The sequence below is a fragment of the Ambystoma mexicanum genome, chromosome 12, assembly GCF_040938575.1.
Source record: "Ambystoma mexicanum isolate Mex_15411 chromosome 12, UKY_AmexF1_1, whole genome shotgun sequence".
Taxonomy (NCBI): domain Eukaryota; kingdom Metazoa; phylum Chordata; class Amphibia; order Caudata; family Ambystomatidae; genus Ambystoma; species Ambystoma mexicanum.
This window is the reverse complement of record NC_090936.1, coordinates 439,883,954-439,909,320: the sequence shown is the minus strand read 5'-3', so window position 1 is coordinate 439,909,320 and position 25,367 is coordinate 439,883,954. Positions and strand designations below refer to the sequence as shown.

Here is a 25,367-nt window from a genome sequence, read left to right as displayed (position 1 = left end):
AGTGGCCGCAGGCTAGATTGACCAAAGCCACTGCCTGACCGGGGTAAAGTGAGGAGGCTGGAGAAACATTTTTCTGATGCGGTCCCGAAAATACCCTTTCATAAAGAACAAATTGTTAGGCAGAAACCTGTGCAGTTCCATCTGGGACCACTGCAAAAGATTTAGGACTACAGGTGTTTGGCAGTAAACCCACTTGGTAGCAGTCTGTACCACACAGATTCACCTGTTAGCTGTGGCTGAGCAGTCAGACTTCCCTCAAGAAGAGTTAGGCAGTATACAGAGTATTCACAATAGGTCAAAAGAACACAGTAGAACAAGTAAACACTGACCAGGGTTTGGTGTAAAAGAGATATAATTATTTATTTAAAACCACATCTAGAAAAACACACAGGCACTAATAGTAAGCAATTCACAAACACGGTCACTAAAAGATATACACTCCCTTAGAAGAATATTAAACAAGTCTAAAGTAAAGCCCCACTTATTTTCAGACAGCGGTTAGCGCTTAACGTAGATGGCACTCTAATAATTCGTTTTAAAAGGGAGAGAAAAGCAGGGAATAAATTGAAACAGATCCCAACACTTTTTCACTAACACAACAAGAGAGGAAGGCAAAGTAACACCGTGAGTTTAGAGTCAGTAGGCCGGATCCACTTTAAGAGGATCAAAACGAAATGCGTCCAAGGTCACACGGTTGCAGTGCACAAGGGTCTTGTAAAGGTTCAAAAAGGAGTTGGACCAAAGAAAGGGACCAGTTAGAGGGTCAAGGCGGCCAGACCATTCCAGAAGGTTAAGGGGTTATTATTACCTTGTAGCAATCTTTAGAAAGGGAGGCCTGGCGGACACGGTACCTTAAAGTGGTGAGAATACTCCAGCGGGGGCAGTTGTTCCTGACAGCGGATGCAAGTCGGTGCTGCGTCCGGGGGAAGAGAGGATCTCGTCGGGGAGGAAGACAGGAGTCCGTTGCACTGCCAGGGAAGAAACCAGCCGCAGAGTTCTCAGGTAAAAGGAGCAGTCCTTTTATTCGCGGTCCAGTGGTAAGTGGCTATCTGGTTGCCGGGGTGCTTGGCACGGGCAATTCGACCACAAGCCGGTCTGGGGTGGGAAGAGAAGAAAGTAAACTGGTTGTGCCCACCAGTCAGGGGAAGAAGCCTCTCCAGCCGGGAGATCTTCTCTGTCGTCAGGAAGTGGTGAGTCGGTTCCGCAGGGCTCCACCGGTGGTGTCGTTGTGGTAGGTCGGCTCAGCTTCTCCCTCGTCGGATTCTCAGGTCCTGTGGCGACTTCTGAAGTTCCAGTCCCCAAAGCCCTGCTTTTATGCAGCACACCCCCATTCACTCAGCCTAGCTGTCAATCAAACATGCTAAGTGACTTGGGCCAATCACACAAGAGTGCGACTTGAGTTACCAAGGTAACCAGGGTGCCTAAACCCGCTCCTACACCCCCTGCGGTACCCAGACAGAGTGGCACCACTTTTGGAGGCTTCTGTGGAGAAGCCCGCCAAAAAGTGGAACAAAGGGCTCAACTTGGGTTGGAGTCACAGAAGAGAACACAAACGCCATTTTAGAATCGAGTCCTGGCAAAAAATACCAACCGGCAAATTAATATTAAATAAATGAACCGGCAGTATGTTCGAGGCTATGAGAATTAAATAATTAAAGTTGGTAGCCTCGAACAATGGGAAAATCCCATATGGATATATTCGCGGTCGAATATAAAAAGTAGTATCCACTGCCACCAGCCAAAACTCGATCAGTGGGGAAAGAGACGTGCCCCCTCGACTAACAGACCCCGGGGCAATCGAATTGCCCCGACCAGTATGTCCACAATATGATGGTTTGTAACGGTTTCTGTTAATAATTTGGGACTAGTAAAGCCAATGATGACTTTACATGCCCTGGGAGACAGTAGTCAGTCCCAGGGTATGGAGTCTATGGTGGGGTGTCACTATGACACCCCTGTGTTACTGCACAGAGGGTGCTGTGTAACACACATAGTAAAAACACATGAGACCCTATGGAGTAAAGGACCCCATAGCCCATAAAACACATTAACAGTCAAAGGAACACCATAAATCATGTCCAAGAGTGGGAAAAAAAAGAGTCTCACTCTTGGCAGGAGAAAAAAACAAACCCCAGAAATCCAGCAAAGCTGCTGGGGGACCCACTAGGTTAGGAAATTCAGCCTAAAGAGAGAATTCTCCCTAACACAAATGCATTGCGCCATGACATTTTGTGAAGAACTGGGGAGTTGCTAGGTCTGGAAAAGACCCGGGGCTAAGCTGATGTCGGAACTGTTGGGACTGGGGGCTAGCTAATCTTTTGGCTGTAGCTCCTGAGATTCTATCCGGGGCTACAACCAAAAGATCAGGGGATATAGCCCCCTTAGCAACGCCCCTGAGAACTGGTAAGGCCAGATGGGGTGGAGGGTGGCAGGCTCATGAAGGTAAGGAAGCCGGCGTCCAAGAGGGACTCTGAAAGACATCCAACAGTCTGAATACATCAGGGAACAAGATGTATGAGGGAGGTTCAAAGTGAGGGGCTTGGACATGCTGGTTGGAGAAGAACAGTGCCCTAAACAGTACGAAGGGGTCTCATGTCACAGTTGTGGAACACTAGGAACCCTTGCTTTTACCACACCAGAGCTCCCTGTACGCTCCTGCATCACGTGGACTGGGAACTGGATGCACTAGCCAGCTCTTTTGGCTTGTGAGCCATTTTGTTGACAATCTGCATGAGCGGCCCTAGAATCCCAGGCATTACAGAGGAACCCATTGCTTGATGCACAGGGCTGAACAACTTGTGGAGACCTTTGGACACCTCATTGGCCAATTCAACCTTTTTGGAGGGGGACCCTTGGGCCTGAACCCATATTTAGCTCCTAAAAGGTGATCCTCAGATACCCACCTGTCTTTGGCCCCTCTCCGGGCATCCTCAGGCCTGGCCCGACAGAACACGATCTAGCCCCTTAAGAGGGATCCTCTGGCTCCACCCCGAAGTTAGCCCCTTTGTGGGGGTACCTCAGACTCTGGTCCAAACTTGGCCCCAGTTTCAGGGTTTGTAATATCTTACTTCGGACCCTTCCAATCCCTCCTAGCCTTGGCGACCCCAAAGAGCCACAGAGACAGCACACACAGGTGGGGAAAAAGAATTAAACCAAGCTCTATGGGGGCGGGGGGAGATCGGGCAGAGGGGGCAGCGTGAAAGCTACACCGCATGATGGAGGCCCCAGCCCATCCGCGGCATAGAAAGGGACTGAGATGGTGGCAACTAAGAATGGGGAAAGATTCCAGTTGCTTAGCATCGAATAGTAATAAAATACTGCCTCTGTGCTTTGTGATGCAACTAAAAGCCCAAGATATCACGCCATCTAGCATCCATGGAAGACCCCATGCAGCCTTGCCCCAACCTCCAGCATCTGCAGTTAGTGATGCCGCGGTTATATCGCTGGATTCCAAGGATCGCCCGCTTCTCGCCCTCCTTTAAGTCCCTGTTGCATACATGTATGCACCCTGTGGGGAGCGTTTGCTCAGGCACACACAGTAGAACATTCAGTCAGGACGTCAGAAGGAAAAGCCCATCTGTTCCAAGGTTCACAGTAGGGTATGATAAAACACGAACGTGATTAAGGGCGACAGAGAATAACAAGGCTTAGTAACGGTATGCCTTAATTGGCAATCCTAGCTACTCGGAGAGGCCATCACGACCCCAGCCTCCACAGCCAGACCAACAAGTAAGTAAACACAAAGCCACTCGCACTTGTTGCTCTGACGGTCACGTGCCTGCGCCACCACACATCACGCATGCGGAGACCTGCCGCCAGTCTGATCTTATTCTATAAACCACGGAGTAGAGGAGGCCCTGGGAAGAGCACACTCCTGCCAGGTACCCAGCTGCACAGATAAGAAAAGACGCCACCAGTAATAAGGATGGCGCTAGTAAGTCTGACGTCTCCATCCTACGTGGTCTACCAGCACAACCATCAGGAAAACACAAGTTGGGATGGCAAAGAATGATGCAAAATTAAATAAGGCATAGAAGGTAGCAGAGTCACTCCACCCAGCGAGAGCAGATGCACACTTACAAACAGATGAGTGCCTTCTCTCTTCCCCACCACAGCCCTGGGTTCAAGCCCGGGGCGCAAAGACGTTGCTAGAAACATGTGGTCAGAACATAAAAATCACATTACTCAAAAATCTCTGTTAAATTTCGTTTAAAAAGTTGCCAACTGGTCAGTCACTCAAAATGCCACACTATTTCATCATCAAAAATGTAATGTTCAAATTACATTCCAAGAACGGAGGGGTAGTGCCCACATTGGATAAGCAACATTTATCAGCAAAACCAAACCGCACCGAGTAGCTATTGAAACACCTCAAGCACAGTTGGAAAGAAACAAAAAGTGGGGGGGGGAGAGTTGAAACAGAAAGCACGTTTTTATGAAGACAAGGCTACATAAAATGCACAAAAGACAACCCTGAGGTTATTTGTCGTTTGAAAATAATTATCGGACCTCGAGACCTACAAGTACCGAACACATGGAAATCCCCATTGTCAAACATCAACTATTCAAATGAACTACCCGAGCCCACAGCTGCAAAAAATTACTTGGCAAATATAAAGAGGTGTTCATCTCTTCTTCTTTGCTACATGGAGCCTCGCTGGCTTGCCTCTGCTGCCCACGACCTGCCTTCGCCTCATCTGCCAATCTGCAGCCGTTTATGGCATCCAGTGGATTGCATCCAGAAAGCAATCCTATCCCTATTTTTCACCCCCACTTCTGGGTTTTTCGTTTTTATTCAATTATTGCAACTGGAACCTTGGTCCTTCCAAGATGGCTGCCCCTCATTTCTTCAAGTAGCTGCCTTGCCCGACTCCCTCTCCCATTGGTTGGCCGGGCCTAGATTGGCCAATCGGCACAACCCGGGAGGCGGGAGCCGGCACAACTACTAAGGCCCCGTCTTCTCCCTGTCCGCTAACAGGGTGCTCTAGGGCGAGACGCTGTTCCCCTGCTGTAATCCTGATTGTGCCACCATACTTGACTTTTGCATTTGTGTACCGACGCCGCCCTGCAACATGGGGTAAGCTCCATGTATCAGCCACCATATTTGACTTTTGCATTTGTGTACCGACGCCGCCCTGCAACATGGGGTAAGCTCCATGTATCAGCCACCATATTTGACTTTTGCATTTGTGTGCCGCAGCCACCCTGCAACATGGGGTAAGCTCCATGTATCTGCCACCATATTTGACTTTTAAATTTGTGTACCGACGCCGCCCTGCAACATGGGGTAAGCTCCATGTATTTGCCACCATATTTGACTTTTGCATTTGTGTGCCGCAGCCGCCCTGTAACGTGGGGTTGGGCTCCATATATTTTCTCACCCTGAATTCTCGTTTGCACTTTGATTAGAATGAACTTTCTCATGCATTCAGTATGGAAGACCTCACTGCCACCCTAGCATCCCTCAAGGCCATTTCATATGCAGACTAAATCCCCTGCCTCCGTACCAAAGACCCTTCCGACTGAAGCACTCTTCACTTACTTGACAATCATCAACAGCTCCCAAACTCATGGCAGGCAACTTCCCCTCGGCCTTCAACACCGGACAAATCCTCCCACTTCTCAAGAAACCAACACTGGACCCGAATGACCTCAGCAATTACTTCCCCATCACCCATCTTCCATTCCTAGGTAACATCCTGTAGACAGCAGAAGCCATGCAACACATCGAAGCATACCACCTCCTTCAGTCCAACAAATCTGGCGTCTAGCCCAGATGCTGCATAGAAATGGCTACCATCAATTTAATGGGCAATGCCCTTAAACTCCTCAATGATGGCCATCCTTGCCTCCTTGACCTCGGCGGCATTCAACACAGAAGACCACCAACACTTAACGACAATCTTTATTGCGGCATGGGGATCAGCGAATCATCCTCAACTCGTTCAAATCCTACCTTGCTAATCACCACCATTTTATACAAATGGATTCATCCAGATCAACTATACCATCACCTGTGGAGTCCTGCATGGATCCCTCCTCTCCTTGTGATCTTCCGTCTTTACATGGAACCAATCAGAACCCTCTTCGCTCCACAAAACATCCACCAACGCGCAGATGACACGTAGTTGTACCTCAAGATATCCTCCACTGAAGACACCCACAGGCTCAAGGCCTGCCTCACACTGATCCAGTCATGGATGTGCAGTTTTTACCTAAAACTCAACCGCTCCAAGACTGAATTCCTACTGGTGGCCAACAGCTCAGAACATCCAGAACTGGCTCTCTGCTATGAACGTTGAGGGCTTCACATCCCAGTGGGCCACCTGCGCCAAGTCCCTTGGGTTCTAAATCAAGAGATGTCTCTCCTTCAGACAGCACATATCAAGGAAGACACAAATGGCTTGGTACCAACTGTCTCTCCTGTGGAAAATGTTCCTATCTATCTGCTGTCCAAATGGTGGTACTCTACCACTTGGATGGTGGCAATGCCCTTTGAAAGATCTTGCAGTGACTACCTTGGCACCAGTGAAATGTGTCCTATGTGGTGTAGCATAACCGAAAGGACTCCACAAGTTCAACCACATCACCTGGACCCTCATCGAACTGCACTGGCTCCCGCTTCTAGCCTGTATCATCTTCAAATCTTGTATCATCTACAAGGTTGTCACCCTGAAGTCCCCAAGCTACCGCACTGAGAAACTCAGCATCTCCGAAGGCCTACGATCCACGAGAAGTAAGGACATGTGCAGACTTGAACTCCACCTGTGCAGGAAGAAAAGAACCAGAAGACAGGCCTTCGTCTTCAACCCAAGACTCTGGAACCTCCTCCCATCAACAACAGACTTGCCCCCTTCTTTTTACAATTCAAGAAGGAGCTCAAGACTCTCCTTTTCAAGGGATAGCTCCTACCTAACACCAAGGTCTACACACCCTTCACTCCCCACCCGACCCAAGACTGGGTGTTCTGCTCCCCACTCTTTCTTCCCATGGTTGCTTGTAGATCCATTTTTACCAATTGCCCACGCTCCACCTCCTTGTTTCTCTGCTTCCTTCAACATGTTCTTACACCTTGGGATTGTAAAGCGCTACGTTGCTTCCCGAAGATGGGTTTGCGTTCAATAAATACCATAATAATAATGATGCACTGCAGGCTACGCCCTCAAGGAGATGCATGGTAATTAAGAGGAGTACCAATTAACATAAGCTTTAAAGCGTCATGCATTTTCATTACAATGCAAATAGCACCCTTTTGCAAGGCGACCATTTCTATAAAGATTTATACCACTCAACAGTTGCAGTCAATTAACACAGACACTGGTTTTGGCTAGGAATTGTGCGGCTGTCCAGATAGTTTGGCCTACTGAATTGAAGAGCAAAAGCTGGTGCGAGTTGTGGTTCAAAACATCTGGAGGGCTGCAAGTTGCCAACCACTAGCCTAAATAAAACAAGAAAGGATTGCTATCTGGTTAGCCATTACACGTTACATCACGTAACGTCCTGTCCAAAAGGCCAAGTCCCCTTGCTGCCAACCAAGTTGAAATGCCCTGTGTTCAGAAACGTCTTATCTTGAAAAAGAAGCAGGGCAAGTGAATAATGTTTAGCATGGGTAGCAACCAGAAGACTGGTAGATTTTGATCATCATCCGCTGACGAAGCAGCGGGTGCGTTCTGGGACAATGGAACATCACGGGAAACAAAGAAAGGGACCTCCGATAGTGATATTGACAGACAAGGGCTAGCCTTAGGCACCGGGACTAAATGGACGGACTAGAAGTATCACTAGACTAGGGCAACAAAACAACCTACTCCAGACCTCCCCAGAAGTAAACTGAGCACGCTGGCCAATAATGGATTCAAAATAATACATTTTGCAATTCATCTACACAAACGTTGCAAGACTCAGAGGAGGCAAACAAAATATGAATCCATATGTCAAGGGTCTTTATTAATCCAGTATTGTGGAGGACCATGTGCCCCAGGTCACTGCGACCAAATAAGTTTCACCATCAAGGAATTTCCCAATTAAACATTATATTATTTCAAATTATGGAGCCGTTAACACCAAAAAAGACATTCTGTGACATATGTGAAGACAGAACTTTTTTCTGTTTTCTTTTCATCACAAAGGGTAGACTGGTCCAATGATTACTCCTAGTAAAAACTGAGCCACCATGTAAGGTGTTTCAATGTGAAAAACTTCACCAACATTTGTTCCTGGCCAAAGCTCAATCACAAAACTGAATATGATATATGATTGGTTATTTATAACGCGCTTAATACCCAGAGGTTTCTAAGCGCGGACCCGGAGATCGAACCTGTAGTGCTCTGTGTCGTCTTGCTTCCAAGGCGAGCACGTTGCCCCTGAGCTATCCTCCAGAGACTGCTTTTAAAAGTAAAAATTCACAAACTATACATGTGATTTATAATGATCATTGAAAATACTATTGCCTTCATACTAACGGAAACTCATAACACTAGCATCAATGCCCTGAAATATAACCATACAAGAATTCTAATCAATCATTTTCAAAACTAGTTCCTTCATACAAACTCAAATGTATAATACAACATCAAATCACTCAAAATAATACAGTCATTTAAAAAATCATCATTTCACTTGAGATGCAGGTAGCTTGCTCGCTAAACAAAAGGCCCAACCAGTAATGTCAACATGATTTCCAGAAAGACATGCTTTTCACCTTATGCTGGATGAAGACAAAACGTGGGGGTTGTAGTCTTCATATTTTAAAAGGTGCCATTTCAAGATGCCGTGCCCCTCCTTGAATCTCTAGCAAGGTCAATCGCATAATACATGAAATACATTAAATCTTTCAAGTTACCATCATGTCAATCGGGAAGTCTAGCATTACAATTACTACTGGTTAGGTATTGCACAGGTGCTATAAAGTTGGCTTGCCCAACATTTTTGTTGACCACCCTCAAAGTTTCTAAATGGGGCTTTAGTTCATTACACAGTTACTTTACATTGTTTTAAAACTGGTAATTGATTTGAGTCAGAAGAGGAAGTGTACAGTTGAACACTATTTCAAGTACAATGTGTATCTCACTAATAATTGTGTACTGGCTACATGGTTTGCTCTTCTATAAAGAGGGCCGATCGCATGGGTCCTATACAAATAGAAGTCTGTAAATATCTACAAGCTAAATCAATTTTGTATTTGTAATGTTACTCCTGGTGAGTTAGTGCATTTTTTATTCTTTTGTCTGCTTTCAAGAATTTTGAGGAAGACAAGTTTAGTCCCAATTCTGAGTGGTGTCAACATTAGATTAACTGAGGATGCCAGACATGACCTGTACTCGTCCAAATAAATATATTGACTTGCTCTGTATCTTTATATTACAAACTTGTTTATATCTTTTGCAGAACTATGATGTTGTACAAACACTCCACAGCTTTTTAATCCTTCTTAGCTTTAGCAATATACATTTTTATATATGTTATTTTATTATCTTTTATGGAGGTTTGTACTTTTGAAATAAATGTACGATGAGGAGAAGGATAACGTGCTTTAAGATCCTATTTTTTTAAATGTATATTTTGCACGGCCCACATACGAAAGAGTACAGGTACATTACAGTAAATAAATAGCAGAGCTTGTTTAACAAGTTATTCTGTGTTGATTGATTGATATTTTATTTCTATCGCGCTCGTACACAAGTGTTTCAGAGCGCGACAAGGCAAGGGAGGGGAACAGGGGAGAACAAAACAGCGATCTTACTAGGCCCAGTGACATTGAGAACGCGCAAGTGCATGGGAGAGGGGGGAGGGGAAAAGTGCATGGAAGGGGGAGAGGTGGAAAGTGCGAAGCAGAGGAGAAACAGATAAATAACAATAAATAAATAATAAAGGCAACAAACAGTGGTAATGCAGCCAGCAATTTGCAAGTGCTAGGTTTAAGGCAGCAGACAGGGTAGGTCTGTTAAGTGCAGGAAGAAAAAGGGGGGGGCTGTATGGGTACAGATACAGACCCCAGTGCAAGGGGTGGTCCGGAGGCAGTGCGGGAGGGTGGCAGGATGAGCAGGTACCTTGGCCCAAAAGACAGAGTGCACAGTGCCAAGAGAGAACAGATCAGCAGGGGAGAGGGGGAGCGAAGGCAGAAGAAAAGCGGAAAGTCTTGAGGTGCTTCTGGAACCGGAGATTGTTCTCCTCAAGTTTTAGAGTGGTAGGGAGGCTGTTCCAGAGGGAGGCCCCAGCCGAAGACAGAGATCTACCCCCAGCTCGTTTCTTAGAAAAACGACTGACCCGGAGTTAGTTGGAGGTAGAGGAGCGAAGAGTTCGAGAGGGGAGGTATTTGCGGAGGGATAGCTGAAGGTATTTTGAATCTTGTACTTTGTATTTGTTTGAGGATCACAGTATTTTTCAATTTTGATACCATACTGGCAAACTTCACAAAATGAGCATCTCAATGTCCCAGTTGACATGAGGCTGTAAATTTTAGAGAAGCGCTCATCATGAACTGATTAGGGACCAATACATTAACACAAGGATGGGGTCCACTGGTCTGTTGGAACGCTTGATCATTGACGAGATGGCAGCGTTTGCCAGATTAACTTTCCAAGGAGCAGAACAGTGTGTGCCACCAGTAGGATCCTGGTGCACTGCGGCGGTGTATTTAACGCATTAAAAAAATATCGTATTCTGGATGTTTTTTTTTTGTGTGAAATCTTACAGACTTTTACTCCTAGGTGTAGATCGAGGTTCAGTGCAGCCCAGTGAAGATGCCATGATAGGGCCCTCACCGGCCGGTAGAGATAGGATAGGTGCACAGGAGTGGGTAGAGAAGGGGTTTGTGGCTTTTCGGTTTATGAGGGGTTCCCCATTTTCCCCCAGCACCGGTCCCCGGGTGTGAAAGGGTGCATGTCAACATGCAGCCAGCCCCACTCTCCCCATTTAATAATTGTCCCACAGAAGCCAGGGCTTGCACTTGCATAAACGTAATTAAATGTATTTATTAACATATATATTCGTAATCTTATAACGTCATTGTTGATTGTTGCATTTTTGTAAATTAAATGCAACCCAATGCCTTCCAAGCAAGAATTTGGGTGCTTGTATGTTTTCTACAGTGAGCCTTGCCCCATCCACCTCGCATTAGAAGCAACGCCAGCGGTTAATGTCTTGGAAGTTTAGTCGAGCCAGGCTTCCCTTCGCCTTCACCAATCAGGACACGTTATGAGAATTTTGAGGTTGGTCAAATCGCAAACAATGCGCTTCCTTAATAAAGCTACACAACCGTCGCTTGTCAATTCCCCTTAATCAAGAGGTAAACTTTCAATGTGAAAGCTACTAACAAGGCATACAAAGTCACTCGGTTCTCCACATGCATACAGCACACAATTTCTTACTGGCCACAAATCAATTATCACTAGCCATTGGCTGGTGGCGAGTGCACATTTTGTGGTCGGATTAAAGAACCGGACGCTGTCTGAAAAATGGGAGGAACTACACCCAAAATGAGACCAACTGCGTGGAGAGCTAAAAGCGCCAAGCACATTCCCAGGGCTAGGGGTATGGAGCCTAGGCTAGGAGCATGTGCAGCTAGTCCCTTAGCACGCGGGGATTCTTATACTCCAGATCTTGCTGCAGAGAGACATGAAGGGGTGTGTGTACCTGGCATGGCACCCAGCTCCTAACTTTAGCACTGCCTCCCATAAATGTAGCCATTTGTTAGAACCCGGGAACAGGGAGTGCATGCCTGTCTGGACAGCGTGGGGGCAGGAAGAGAACAGGGTTTGTTCTTGGCACATTGGGTCCAGTTAAAATTGAAAGTGGTATTTCAAGGAGGGCAACATATGGTTACAGTGCCAGGAAATGCTTATGGGTTGCCGAGATTGTAGTCTACTTTTTGAGGGCGAGGCAGGGTTTGGATCATTTTTTGAAAAAGGTCACCCTGGCCACTGAAGAGAAAATGTAATTCCTGTTGCATAAATACATTGGTTGTTATTTGTTCCTAGAAGAAGGCCAATCTCAGTGCCTGAAAGTGAAGTTGCCATGGGAGGGCTTACCGGCAGATCTGGGCGACTGCCGTCTCGTCTCGCCTAAACCCTCAGGTTGCCTAGGATGGCTCCCGGTGGGGCCACTGAGCATACTGGTTGCACGTATATATTCCCACGTGTTCTCCGAAGTCTAGGTTCATGGTTTTACTACTTACAATCATTTATGCTAACTGAAATGTGTACCACTCTTTCTGCAACTGATGTTCTATCATTAATAATGGTGCACTACTCACAAAAGCAAATCACGGGTTGTGTCTTTTTTCGCTGATTTTGCCAAAACTGCAGTGGGGGGGCGGCATGACAGTAGGAACCCTTTTGGAAGAAAATAGCTTGATGGGTGGGGCAAATAAATTATTCTAACTATTTAAGATTTTGGCCTGCTATCTTTGCACACTGTCTGCTTAGAAACCACTGAGGGTGGCTTGATGTTCACTCTTAGCTAGATTTAGTGTTTTTATACAAGCCATGCCATGTATACAGTTTGTTAAATTGAAAACCAGTGTGGCAGAGTAAGGCACAATGTTTATGAAGGTCAAACAAAAACTGACTGAGCGAAAGACATCCAGGGATATGGAGTGGGCCCAGTTCCTTGGTAAATACACACCACAATTTGACCAGACCTCCCTCTTGGACCAACTATGACTGATGAGAGAGTCCACTGTACCTACTCAGCAGAGGTAGGCACACAGACGCACCCTCTGGGAGCCCAGACTAATGCACAGCCGCAAAGAATGACCTCTGTACGATGGGGCAACAGCCTCCGAGTATGTGCTGGATGCTGAGGCACTAATGGCACCTGTTAGTTACCCCTTGCAGGGCCGCTGCAACCACTAGGCAAGGTTAGGCACTTGTCTAGAATGTGAAAACGTTAGAGTGGCAAATGCTGCCAAAAGCAATAACCACGTACACATTTATTCATTATCCTCTCTCTGACAAGTTGTGAGGCGGGCAGCACTCTCAACACGTTGTGCAGCAGCAGGCAGCGCAGCAGGCACTGTGAGGGTCGATTCGGGACTCGGGTGTGGGCGTGGCACGCTCAGGCCGTGCTTTTACATTAGCATTTCACATGCCCTCATGACTGAGGCTTGTGCAAATGCTCTTCTCCTTCTGGGCGGTTGTCTGGTCTGGACCGTCCATGGCCCGTCCTGCACACAAGCTGCAGCCTGCCACCGTGGGTAGCGGCCTGGCCTGCTGAGAGAGACTCAGACACACGCAGGTGAGGGGTGCCCTATAATTCTTCAGCCTCTCGGTCTCAGGGGCGGCAATATCTGAACTGGGTGCGATAAGAGAGTAGATGTATGGAAGCAGAAGGGAGAATGAGTGTATACATGTCTGTGTGTGTGCTACTGTGACCCCTGTGGTCCTGGGCCATAAATTAGCTGGGGTCTGCTGGAGCATTTCCCAGGTCGCAGGTCAGGAGGGAGAGGGGCAGGGCCCAGGCCAGGAGCTGGTGGTCAGAGTCGATGTTAGAACTGCGTGCATTGGATACAGCTGCCAATACTGCTTTCCTATTTGATAAAAGCCAGGGAAAGCAGAAACTGAGTGACACATCACACAGACAGTCACTATAACAATTCCATCTATTTTCCTGACAACATACACCTCATTGCCCCATACGCTCCTTTTCTTCAATTTTTACTGCGCTTTGAAACCTCTTGTCTATGGCTCTGGGCACTAAACAAACATAGGTACATTTGTGCCTGCGTTTTCTGTACTAAGGTGTGTGTGTGTGTGTGTGCCCATCTGTCCTTCAGGAAATGGCTCTGCCAAGCTTTGCCTTTGACCACAGCACAGGTCCCGACAGCCGGCCTGCTGCACTAGGCCTTCCAAGGCTAAGCATGGAAGAGACACAGGGCTCAAATTAGCTCGGGCCCGTTATGTGCAGCCCATAAAGCTGCCGGTCTCATATAGTTTTCCTTTAGTCCTAAATTTATTTCAGTTTACCAAACGTTTGAGGTGGCACTTCTGCAGTTGAAACCATACATCAAAAGCAGGGCTGTACTGTACACGGGTGATACTTAATTATTTACTGTACCTATCGAGTGGGAAATTAGACTTTGTTTTTTTTTGCTCCAGCTCCACCTTCCTTAGCCCTTAGTTGTATGGTCTCCTCTCGGTTGTCCTCTGCTAGGGCAGTTCTGTCTTTCATCATGTAGACCTAATCAATTAAATAAAACTCCCATTTAAATACACTTTTTCACAAGGAGTTGCTGTGATGTTCGTTGCTCTGCCCAAAACTAGGATTTAAAGGCATAGTGAGTGGATTTATGTGGGAATACTGTAAATTACACTGTGGAAACAAAAATATAAGCCAGGTCTTGCCAGGGTGTATTCAACTAAGGGAGCAGGGGCTTGAAAGGAGGCAGAGGTGCAAAGGAGCATCCTGCCTTAAACCTCCATAATTGTGTCTGCAGAAGCAATTCCTTTCTATGCCGCTACTCAAGTGCTTGAAGATGTGTATTTTATTACATAATATAAAGCCCCTTTTCAAGCTTTGTGGCAGGAAGGAATGATGATCAAATGAGTGGAAGATATTTCTCCATTCTAATGAGTGTGTCACTGTTCCGGGTCGTTGCATTTGCAGACCGTCTATAACAGATCCTTAATATTCCCTTTTTCTGTGTGTCTGTTTACAACAACCCTATAACTGGAGACAGGTGGCATGTTGCAAGGCACTAGACAAGACAGGCGACAGTCACCCACTTAACCAGCATTTTATAATTTTTCATCTGAGATGAGACGTTGGCAGATGGAGCGCAGTTCTGCAACTCAGTCTGTAGTATGCCAGCTTTATACATTTGAGTCCTTCAGCCGCAAAACATTATGCCTTTTAAGAATGCATTTGTAGGATGAGAGACGTTCTCTCTGTACCACGTATGACCCCTCTGTGTAAATGGTTTTCTGAGCCAGCGAGACAAGTGGCAAGTGACAAGCATTCATCCTTAGTGATCTGCAGCATGGTCCGTCAATGGGGGGGCACAGTAACGAGGTATCAAGCCTTTTGTTATGTGGCATTATATTGGGTGAATTTGCTTATCATTGCTGCGATAAGTATGGGAGGAAAACACATGGGAGTGTCCTGTCTATGGATTCAAAGCTTATTGCAATTTGATTATATGCAGAAGAAATTTGAGGTGTATCTGATCCTCTATTGTAGCCTTATTTATGCATATCCAAAAGGATAGGTGTACAAATAAAGGAGTAATAATACACATGCACTCGTGTAAATTAAATTAAAACTGGGGGTGGTTTTTATTTTCTCTCCCTAGTCATTAAATCACTTTTTTTTTAAAAAAGGAAACAAAACTTGGATTGTCAATTCCAATATGAAAGACAGAAATTGCATTTATACATTGGTACAATTGTTCCGCATATTCAAAAACATGAAGCATGGAGACTTTTGCGGCATGCATAAAACAGAACCTGAATGAATGGATACATGAATATGCCGTATGCTGACATTCTTTGAGAAGGACCCATGTACAGGCAGATTTTTCTTGTGTTTAGTACATTACTTGTTCTTCTCATGATTCACCCAATATCAACACCAGGTAAGTTACACATTTACCACAAACGGATAGAAGCAACAAACAATTATTGCTCTAAACACAGGACCTTGGATAGGTCTGACAAAAGCCAGGCTAGAGGGTGACCAAAGTGGATCCTCCATAGACAGGACACTCCCATGTGTTTTCCTCCTACTGATAGCCCTTTGTCCTGTGCTATTATTTTGAGCTCTCCCTCCCGTTTACTCTGCGATAAGTATGGGAGTCACTTTATCTGTAGGTTTACTTATTTATTAGGCACCCTTTTCAGTGGGCACCATGGCTCAAAGCAAAACTTCTATGTGCCCATTGTGTCTCCTCTCTTGTAAAGGCCATGTTAATTATGTTATAATGCGAGCTGTTAGATGTGTGTGCTTTCTTTCAGCATAGATGCATCTTGTTAAGTCACCTAATATTCCATGACTGCAAAGCACATTTTCTGTCACCATTATCTATAATTTTTGTGCCATAATATGTAGGCTTACTGGGCTAGCATAAAGCCTTGAGACGGTTTGCCAATTCTTTCATTAGAAAACATGAAATTAATTTAAAAAACAGATCTGTTCACCTATCACATGCATTTGATAGTTGTTTCCCACTTAATAGCCAACCGAGCAAACAGGAATATGAAGCCATGATCAGAAATAATAATATTACTTACCTTTCATACCGTAATATTCATCAGGTTATTACAATGTGTTCCCAACGTGCCCATTGACAGAGAACATTACCGTGCTGAGTCACTGCAGCTGCCAGTCTAACCTGTTGCACGGGGCGAGGTGAAAGGTCTTTACCCTCTGATGGTTGAATGGGGCCTGTTTGAAGTATGTGGGCTGTATCAGCAGCGGTCCATAGTGCCCAGCTCTACCAGGACACAAAGGTCCTCCTTGCACCCTTAATGCCAATCTCAGCAGAGTGGCTCATGCCAGAATAGGTTTGCTGAAGAACCAATGTGAGGAGGTTTGAGCGTCTCCTCACTTTTCTGTGCCATGTTGTCAACACTGAGATTTATTTTTCCTGGGTATCTTAGTCCCGCAACCGTCAGCTGTTTCTCAAGATCTTCCAGCAGTAGAGGAGTGAGCATAAATGTCACAATGCCTGGGTAGCATGTTGCAGGAACTTAGACAATAAAACCACCTCACCTTTGTGGAGAGCCACCACACCTGATACCCTGCAAAATCTCCCTGCACACCAAAACTCTTCCCAGGAGGCCTGCTACAACAGAGGGCAACTGTGAAGACCCACCAGCACCCGTGTAGAGGCTCCGCACACCACAACGCCACTGGGAAGGTTTGGTACATCCCAACATAACCCATCAACACCCAGGCCACCACACCACCAGCAGGATCCTCCCATGGCACCAGTCTTACTGCACCATATAACACCCTTGTGCTCCGCGTAAAGGCTGGAGAGGGTGCAGGGGAGCCAAACCATTGAAATGCCACTTCACTCGCTAGCTCAAAAAAGGTAGACAAAACATCACAAGGCCCCAGCAATTTGACACAAGAAGGCCGGGCACACATGCAAGCAAAGGCATGCTGTGCTGTGGAAGAATCTCAGAGATAGGAGCACATCTTAGTTTGAACAACAACAAAAAAAACAGAGCACCCAACAACTTCTGCAATATAAATAATCTTTGTATACACGCACCACACAATTGCATTATTCGGCAGGTAACGAAGAAGGCCACCATTTTTTGTAACCACCTATGCATGTCTTCCTCTGGGCACAAATCAGTGTTTTTTTCTTTTGACACAAGTTTGTTTTGCTTAATTTCTGGAACGGCTCATACAGTGGTATCAAACATTACATTTTGATTTCCTGAATTTCAGCTGTGCCCTGCATTTTTCTTCTTAGTAAATAATGAAAGAACCTGGGAGGTAACTGAGGGTCACACATAGCATGCGCAAGGGTTTGAACTATGCCATTCTAGTGCTTCCTCTACCCTTCATCCACACGCTTAAGAATGGGAAAGGCAGTTTGACCTGTTGGCCCCCACACACAATCCCCCTTTGGCATGGGCACATATATTCAGAAGCAAGGAAGAGAGGGATGCACATGGCACACGTAATTTTCTGCATCCACCCTCGTCAATTGGGATGTAGGCGCACTGAAAGGGTTAAGCGATGTGCAAAATTATGCTCCCTGGGTTTGGTACAAGAGTATAAAAGTTGGAATAACTGGATTACCGGTTATCACCACTTAATGACTACTGTGACCAGTGTCTTTGGGAACACCTTGAATTCTAGCACACACAGATTTTGTATAGCACACATCTGCCATCGGTGTGCCGTGCCTTGCAGTTTGGCAAATCGAGTGGTTACAGCAGATGATGGAGGCTAGGTGTTGATGAGGCCACATTATAGACAGTATAGTTGGGATGTAAAGCTTGAATGTACAGGCTGCTGTCAAGAGGACGTGCCAGCTTAATATGTGGGACCCAGTTAGCAGCCTGTGGTTCGTTCTGCTAGCGATAGGTGAACAATGGTTATAATGTCAATGACCCTGTAAGAAGGGTAACACATTATTCAGCTGCAAGCTACTAGCCAGGCCTATAAAGACACTCGCCGCCTCAATTCTACATATATAGAGCACACCAATTCTCACTTGCCAAGAATCAATGGTCCCTAGCCAATGGATAATGCACACTTTGAAGCCTGCTCTAAAGCAGGGTCGGCAACCTGCAGTGCTCTACATGTTATGAACTACGACTCCCAAGGTCTAACACCATAGACTATGCTGGCTAGGGCTAATGAGAGCTGTAGTCTGCAACATGTTGAGAGCCAAAGGTTACAGACCCATGCTGCAAGTCTTTGGTTTCAGAAGGTTCTGTGCAGCAGTACATCATCCGACTGATCTTGATTGCCCGTTATGAGAACATCTTATTTTCTGACCTCTATAACATTACCCTTTTGAGCATTCCGCAGTGGCAATGGCCGGTATATTTGCACCCTTTACACAATGAACTGCTTCATGAGCTGGTCAGTGTATCTCTTCCCTAATGCATCGGCTCGGAAGAAGATACTGCCTGGGTAGCAATGTGTGAATATTTCACTAGTGGAGTCCGAAGGCCAAACCACAAGGTTGAAGAGAGCTGTAGTAGATACATTTCAAAGCGCCCTCTTCACACAGTCTGTAGGGACCATCCATTTTCTGTCAGAAGAGGGTATTTAGAATTAGCTATTTGACCATTTTCTTTCCATTTAAAAAAATGTGGATTGAAGACTATTCCGAATCCCTCTGATCCTGAGGAGCACCTGATGGATGATTGTGCAACGTGCTGCTGCAGAGCAATTGGCCTTATTGATGCTGCATTACACAATGGTGATGTCTGCATTGCACAAGAAACATGTTACATTGCATCTCAACCTTCCCTCCTCTTGCCCTTCTCGCTCATATGTACAGAAATAAGGTGGTACTATTCAGAAACGCCACAACATTCTTTTGTGCACTCTGGAAGAGACCGCCAGCCACCACCCCCACTCTCCTTCCTGTGCCAGGAAGTGTCTGGTTAGTGGATCTTGCTATAGTTTGGCTTGGCATTTCTATGGTATCTTGATACAATACAACAGATGTCCACAACCTTGTGGATCTCTCCCGTCCCCTGCACACCCAATGTTTATTATAGATACAACCAAAAAGTAATATGTTTTTTGAAGGTTCAAACCTTATTATAAACGTAAATTTCAAAAGAATAGTATCAAACAATCTTGTGATGTATTTCATCAATCAATTTATGGTAAAAAGAACATTCTTTTCCAATCTTCATTATTGTTCAAACAAAGTGCATTTCGAAATTGGTATTAGCTTTTGACTTATGTTTTGTTTCAACATGGTATGGATAAACAAATTCAAATCATTAATATCAGATCGTTTTTCATTCCTTTCAATAATACTTCTTATTGAACATCCAATATTAGATTATGTGTCTCTACGCGTTTCGGGGTATTCTATCCCCTTCTTCAGGAGTTGTCTATCCTTTTTCATGTGCAGTTGCCTATCCTTTTTCATGTGCAGTTATCATATCTACAACAAATAAGTAAATAGAGTATTGTCACTCATCTGTTACATTTACATTTTCTTGTTTTATATCTGTCATTCATTTTCATCTCATAATTACCTGTGTTCTTTCTTATAGCAACCGTTTCTGTTATGCTAGTGAAATCGGCCTGTAAGGTTAAAAGAATAAATATAAGGATGAACCTACTATTATTTACACTTCCAGAAAGGTTCTTGTGATAAAGACCCATATGTGGAAAAAAAGTGTCATGGTGTAATACTAATGGTTCAAGAGTTACCCGTTTGCTGTCCTCAGCTGATGCACCAATGGGTGCTCAGATGCCTCTCTCCTACGTCAGTATTCTTCAATCAATGTTCTAAAGAGAAGATTTTTGTTCAGGAAATCAACCGGTACCATAATCCGATGATATATGTCCTTGTCCTTGTTCCAGTAAGGGGTATTCAAATTGTCCTCCTAGTCAAGTGGGTTAACTTTACACCCGATGGTGAATCTGTAGAGAATTAATATGGAATTACTTCTTCATTGAGTTTAGAACTCATGCTCCAGTCTATTAAGTCCTCAATGGTTATGTGCATATGGTTCTGAATTCCCCATGGTTTTAGGGCGTTTTAGTGCTTACCTCAGTTCGTTCTCCTAATCTTGCTAAGCTGCCGCGGTAGAAGAGATCCGCAAAATGGCCGCTTTTGTTTATGTAAGCGTCACGGTGATGACGCGTTTGCGTGGTGACATCACGCGGCGGCGTGATGACGTCACGCTCGTGTAGTCTAAATAAGTATCCACAAGTTGATATTCATATGTGTGACCAGCTTATAGAGGTGATAATGACTATGGATGTCTAGATCATGATGATTCACTGTCAATATGATCTGAATTGAAAGTGTATTCCGTGTAGAAAATTGTGACTAATCTCGCCGTTTATCGGAACGAAAATTAGAAGATTCCACTAGGCGTTAGTGTACTTTAGTCTTAAATTCTCTAATGTACAACTATATACTCATCTCCTGATTCATGAAATCTTTTTGTACTGTGCAGTGCCCTGATCTCGTACCTTCATAGTTCATATATTTAATATGTAGGTAATTATAGGATGAAAAGGTGTGCTCACATTCTGATTTCTCTTAACGTTATTTATGCCTTGCATGTTGCATCCCTCTTCCAGCTCAATTCAATACTGTGCTTAGAAGATTCATCCACAACTTTCACAACAATATTCACAAAAATACTCCCAGGTTGTAGTCTTCGTTCATGCCCCTAGGGGCTAAGCTACTCAGCCTGTCTACCCAATAGATTTCTCTCTGGTTCAACCTTTTGGTATGATTCCCTCCCCTTGTTGCTTTTTTGACTACTTCTAGGACTATTACCTTCAATTGAGCTACACTGTGTTTCTTCTCGCCGAAATGACGTGCCACAGGTGACCTTGTGTTTTTGGTTCTGATGTTACTTTTATGTTCATGCCATCTTTCTTTGACTTTTCTGTTCGTCTGTCCTACGTAAAAGATGCCACAAGGGCAACTCAATCCATAGATCACCGACTTAGTGTCACATGTGGCATAGTCTCTTAGCTTGATTTTAGTTCCATTATATGGATGTCTCACATGTGTACCTCTCATTATGTTATTACAATGACCAAAGTTCAAACATGCAAACGTCCCTGACTTTCTTGGTTTCAAAGTGGATTGTTTCTCCATGGGTGGTCTTTCAGCTTTAACTAATGCGTCCTTGAAATTGCGCCCCTTTTTGTAGGCTTTAATTGGGGGCTTGGGGAACAGTCTCTTCAACTCTGGATCCATTCCAATTATTCTCCAATTTTTCTTGATCATCCTTGTGATATGATGACTTTGTCCTGAGTATCGTAACGCATAAATAAAGGGAAATGCTTCTGGTTTCTCTTTCGGAATTAGTAGTTCAGTGCGTGATATTCTTTGCGTTTTCTCTCTAGCTACCTCAATAATGTTTGCTGGGTAGCCTCTTTTCTTGTATTTGGCGGTCATAGCCATGTTGGCTTCTTCCAATGTGGTTGGAGAAGATATGATCTGTTTCAAACGAAGAAATTGGCTGTATGGTAGGTTGTTACGTAAACGTTCGGGATGGTGACTCAAGAAATGTAGAGAATTGTTGACATCCGTTTTCCTGTGGTATATATTCGTTGTTATACCAGTTGTTCCAATTTCCAATTCTACATCTAGGAAATCAGGCAACTGAACAAGACAGCAGCAGCTCCAGGAATACCTACTGAACCTTGCTAGATAAACTCTGCCAACCAGCGATCTGGACCATTTTGGGACATTCCTCCCCCTAGACCTAACCACACCTACCTTGAGAAAGACCCTCTGGGGTTGAAACACGTGTTGGCTAACCACCCTTTCTAGACCATGTGTCTACACTATGAACAATAAAATCACACTATAAGACACAGCAATATGCGTGAGATCCTACAAGGGTCAAACAAAATTACTCTAATAGCAAGGTAACCAGGACTGTTCTATAACTTGATATTAAATAATGTGTAGTGCAGACTATATTTTATTGTTGAATCTGTGGTAGGCATTAAGGTCTTGCTGGGTGTTGCTGCAACCCCTCCCCACCCCAAGTCACTATAGGATCAGAATGCTGTCTTTTCCTATTTACCTGCCCATTAACTGAGAAAATGCAATCTGGGATCTAAAAGGTTACGCTTTTAGAGCATTAGTTCCTGATAGGATGTCATCCTGATTGTTCATTTGCTGGGTGGCTCTGCACTGCCATGGCAGGGGGCTGACCAATAGGTGGCAGCATGCTGTACTCAGGGAGGATGCAAGTGAGTAACTGTATCATAGTGACCACATGACTACCAGTGAACTGCAAGCAGGGGCAGCCTTATAAGCCAGCAAATAAACAATGTGACCCCCGAACTCCCGCACAATCTAGTAATGGGATCGGGGGAGCGCCACCTTTTTCAATAGGCATGGCAAGCGCCATATTGTTATTAAATACGCTCCGCTCCCGAGAGCGGAGCACATTTAATTTCAATTGAGCGTCTGCCGCGCCTTTTCCCACCACGCCAGCTCGGGGGAGACCTTGAAAGACTCACCAGCGCTGGCATGGCAGGGGTCTAATGGCAGGGCGCCCCAGGCGGCTGCCCGGCCCGCCCTGCCCTGAGGCCGGCTCTGACTGCGAGAATGACTGGGGCCTTGGGAAGCATGAGCTGTGTGGGGGAGTTGAAGGGAACAAACATTTCAGGTGAATGATACTGAGAACAGAGTCCCTGTATGAGGAGTCCCACTTAGGATTTCCTCAAATTCTCCTTTCCTGGAGAGCGGATATTCCATTCACGACGGGAAAACTGCCATTATGTGTCTCAATACATAATGGCAGAGGCCTCTGGAGAGAGACCTGCGCACGTGCTTAGGCATGGCTGAGGCATCCAGGAAAGGTATGCAACATCCTAAAGTAGGGCTTTGCGCATCCAAAAACATAAATCTAAAACAAACCTAAACTAGGTGAGGAGAAAGTAAGTAAGGAGCCCAAGTGCCTCCCAGACTATAATGCAACAGGAAGAGGTTGGCGAGGTCATCACTGATAGTGGCAGCTTGTCAAACAAACAGAGAAGTTCATCTTCTCTGATGCCCTGTATTGGGAAAAGTAAAAACGCCAGCTGTACAATAGATGGTAAATCATCTTTTGAATGAATCCCTCATCACAAAAGGAGAGCGCAGGAGGTCCATTCTCCGGACCTAAAGTAGATTGCTTGAAAGGGGTGTGCCACAGGCCCCCACTTAGAAAGATCCAACCAGAGCCAGAAACCCCTGGATCTCTTGTCAGGGGCAAGTCCTATCATGTACCATGACACAAGGGTGTGGTTAAGTGGAGTGAGCCAAGGATGGCAGCTAAAAACATTTCACATAACAGGGTCGTGTAAAAACGGTCAGACCGTCGGAGGGGAGGAGAGAAATCTCCCCCTCTCCCCCTCACCGGTGCCCACCCTGAGGTAATCGAACCATGTACCTACCATTAGGTGTTGGATGCACATATGTAAAGTACGTGTTGTGTTGCCAGGGTTTCGTGACAATTTCTCAATAAATTAAAAAATGAAATAAAAGTCGCCATATGTACACACCCGTTTGTTATTGGGTTGTGTTCAAGAGAGTTGCTACTTCATTAAAATAAAGATCTGTGCCCCATACCAGTCAATGGGTAAGTGGGGGCCCTGTGGAGGGAGGATGTTCCATTTGGGAGGGGGACATGGCCGTGACACCAAGTTAGCCTCGCTTTGCTAGACGGCGATGCCTGAAGGAACACAAGTTCTGGGGTTAGCGCTGTGTTGGCAAACGTATGCCAACACAGCGCTAACCCCAGAACTTGTGTTCCTTCAGGCATCGCCGTCTAGCAAAGCGAGGCTAACTTGGTGTCACGGCCATGTACACCTTGGCCTGCAGTGGAAGGTCACGTTCGGCGATAGGTTGAAACCCAGAGGCTCAACAGACGACGGAGACACGTATTCTTGCACATGGTGAAAGAGTGTTGAAGCAATTACTATTTTCGCAGCCCCCCCCCCCACTGCCCTCTTCAAAGCATCACCCCTTGTTCACATCTGTAACCACAACAATGAAATATTCTCCTCCGTTTATCTGCCACTGCAGAGTGTGATAGGGTGTGCTTTCCGCGTGCATGATACACTTTCGAAATCAATCATTTAAGTTATAAAGCGATACCGGTTTACAATGCTATGTTAGAGTTGCTGATTACTGCGCAACACTCAGCGATGATAACTCGGAAACCCAGAGCACCTCGGGTATGTCACGGAAACCAGCAATGTCTACTGACTCACAACAGGCACACCTCAAGCGGCATAGGGCGCTGGGACCGCCTTCAGAGAGGTTCTATCAGCCAGCTTTCAGAGAGAAAAGGCGGAATCGACCTTTATGGCCCACCCAGGCAGAAGATCTTCAGTCATACATCATTCAGGCAAGGAATACCCACTAGAGTCGGGAAGAGACCCTGATCCCAATTAATCAGAGCTAGTGTGTAAAGTGATTACATTGTATTGTATAAGAATGTATAAAGCGCGCCAAAGACCCGAAGAAAAAGCACCAGAGGAGAGGAGAGCAACACATATTAAGTTTTTAGCTGCTTGCGTAAGATGGACAAGAGCTGAGTGCTCCTGATATGCAAAGGGAGAGCATTCCATAAAGTCGGCCCAGTACAGAAAAAGATCTGCATCCCGCACAAGAGCGTTGGAAGGGGGGTCGGGGGGAGTGGCGGTGGGGGGACAGTCAATAGAAACTGGTTGGCTGAACAAAGAGTTCTCTTGGATTGGTAGAGAGACAACTTTGGCTGGAAGAACTTAGTGCCCATGGAGTGGATCGCATGAAGAACCGTGCATAGGACCCAACTTCCCCCGAGCGATTAATGCCTCCAGTAGGAGCACCCCAACCTCTTTCTCAAGGTGGCACACGCAAGCCATCAAGCATGTAGTTATGGCACCCTTATCTTCTGGCTGCACAGTTCTGTGCCTGATCTCCTCCAGTCTCTGCAGTTTTTGATCCAACCCCACCATTGCAGTAAGGTCATGCCCCCTAAAGGCAGGGCAGGTGGTGCCCCCTCTTTCATACTCGGGGCAGATAGTTCCCCATTATAACACCTCTCATTATGGGATGGTAGCTCGCCCTCTCCTCCAGGCAGGGTACAGCTGATGATTTTTTCAACACAAGTCGGTTGACAGACTCACTGAAGGGCTGCCGTCCATCTCCCCCTCTAGGAGTGCTGGACTGTCTCCCTTCAGCCATGTGCACGCGCTCCAAA

At 45.6% G+C, this 25,367-nt stretch overlaps 1 protein-coding gene across 3 annotated transcripts in view; it reads right to left on the bottom strand.

Annotated features, from left to right (window-relative positions):
- Positions 1–25,367, bottom strand: part of ADIPOR2 (adiponectin receptor 2) — a 421,991-nt gene that overhangs the window by 335,401 nt on the left and 61,223 nt on the right. The window lies entirely within an intron of this gene.